We start from the raw sequence: 2391 nt of genomic DNA, 5'->3' as shown, positions 1-2391 counted from the left end.
AAGGAAGGAATCCCTGGCTGCGGACTAAACACGACTCCACGGAGATTCCCGCTGTCGTATAAAAGAAAACGAAAAAATCCACCAGTCAGGGTTGAAAAAAACTAAGACAAACTAGAAGTCGCATTCAGTTTAAAATGTGTTTAGGAAATTAGATACTGCTATTAGACAAAACCAAATAGCTGAGTATTCCCAGTTTATGGCTTCTGTTTAGCGTACACTTTAAGAAAAATGGAGGAAAAAGGTAGCAACCGGCGCGTCTTCCTCCCTTTTACTCACGCGCCCCCAAGCGGACACGAGAAAAAGGGAGGAACGAAACGTTTTTCTCCTTCTCCAGGCAGACGGGAAAAAGCTTTCGCCCTCCCGGCTCATCTTCTTTCGGTTTCGTTTTTCGAGCAGGTCGCGCACGTTGTTTAATAAATGTTGTTGAGTTGACTGAGCTTCAGCGGCAGCGAAGGCCGCCTGTAATTCCGTCTGCTAGTCCAAACGTGCAGAACATTTTGGCTGCATTGACGTTTTTATCATTAATTTTATCAAACAAGCAAACGAAGCCGCTAGAAACAGCGAAGTTCCGGAGCAGTGCCAGCAGCGCTACGTACACTGGGTAAGATGGCTGTCTCAGGATTGCGGGAGCCACGCGGAACTACAATAGCGGAACCACGCGGAACTGTGCCGAACTTTTCGACGTTATGGAAATCGCAGAAACTGCGTCCAAGACAGGCAGGTTTTGCTGCCGGCTGCCTGGGTGCCTTCCGTGCTGAGTTCGGTTTCGTTTTCCGATGCCTAGTGCCAATTAACCGGCAATCAACGTGGCTCTATATCTGCGTGTCAGCAACGTAGCAGCAACATAGTGATGGCAGTGATGTGCGCTGTGAACAGAAGACTGGAATCATCGCCGATGTGACCGCGTGTTCGCGTATCAGTGGTGTAATAACAGGATGAGATGACGTAAACTGTGTGTGTGTGTGTGTGTGGGGGGGGGGGGGGGGGGGGGGCGTCGGGCATTCATGCCGCTAGTCTGGCCGTGATCGAAGGTGGCGGGGTGTCGCAGCCGTTTTACATTAAAAAGTTTAAGACCCCTTGAGGGATTAGGTGCAGTGGATCGACGTGCGCATAGTCATGTTGGAACGCTGGTCGAACAGTAATCTCCTATCGCACAGTGGACAATGTGACTGTCGGTCGTCTCCTCCCCGAGAGTGATTGCGCTCTGGACTGAACAGTATGAAATTATGACGGAAAGTACGTATATTTACATTGTGGAATTTTAGCATTAAAAAAGAATAGTAGGTAAAATAAAAAATAAAAATAAAAGCAACCCTTTATTTTGCTGTTTAAATATACTACGGTTCCTGGAGAAAGTGCCCTCCAAGTGGCGCGCTGGGATGCGCGCTAGACGTTTTCTAGCTCGCCACGGCGTAGCTCCATACACATAACACCTGCCGCAAGTCGCGGCTTTGGCTGCATTCAAGTTGGTCGAAAAACGATTTCTCTGCCCGTGAAGCATCACTTCCAGCTGAGTGAATATCCGCTCTAGAGAGATTAATTCAAGACGGCAATAGCAGCCGTGTGCGAACAGCAGAAATAGAAAAACAAACACTGCAATAGAAATACAGGCTACGACGTGCCGTGCGGGGAAACGAACTCATGACTTCGAACCGCATTGGAGCGGCTTAATTTATTGGCTTGCAAATAATTACGGCCGGATCGAGCGTTTTACTTTTTAATAAGAGATTCACCCCTGAGCCATCCAAAATACTCTCAAAGGTATGACATTGCTGGAAAAAAATCAACGTGCTGGGAATATTTTTTATGGCTGAATAAGTCACCGAGAAATTGCGTACGTTCAAAACGACCAGTATAAAAGACGGAAACGCAGAGTTCTGGCGTAGTGTTCGGGTTAGTTTGCCGTTGTATTGATGTTTTTATGTGCCATGTATATGTATGCGCTCAATGTATGTTCAGCTGATGCTTGTAGTATGCGTAAGGTGTCTCCATTGTCTCACCGAACATCCCGAAGCGCAATGATGGCCTGAGAAAATTAAAATATTTTTGTAGAACATAAATTGGGCGGTACTTAGCGCCACCTAGTAGCTACTTGCAATTACTCTGCTAGACCCTACCATCTGGTGGCAAGCGATTTAACTTTCTTAACGCGATAAGCAGCGGCTTCGAGTTTGTTCTTTTGAGGGCGGCTTTTGGCTTCGCGGATGGGTTCGCCATTCCTCCGTGATGTGCGGTTGGCGAAAGAATTGTGGTTTGAGGAACAGCAAAGGTAAGACGTAAAGTGTGCGAAGTAACTGGGTATCGGTTGTCTTCGTTTAACAGCGCAGTGCTGACGATGAGAAGACAGAGTAACCGCTTTCGAAACGCAAGTTTCTGTACGTGCGGGGGGAA

This window comes from Ixodes scapularis, unplaced genomic scaffold (assembly GCF_016920785.2).
Source record: "Ixodes scapularis isolate PalLabHiFi unplaced genomic scaffold, ASM1692078v2 PGA_scaffold9__187_contigs__length_104089568, whole genome shotgun sequence".
Taxonomy (NCBI): domain Eukaryota; kingdom Metazoa; phylum Arthropoda; class Arachnida; order Ixodida; family Ixodidae; genus Ixodes; species Ixodes scapularis.
Note: the sequence above shows the minus strand (reverse complement) of the source record.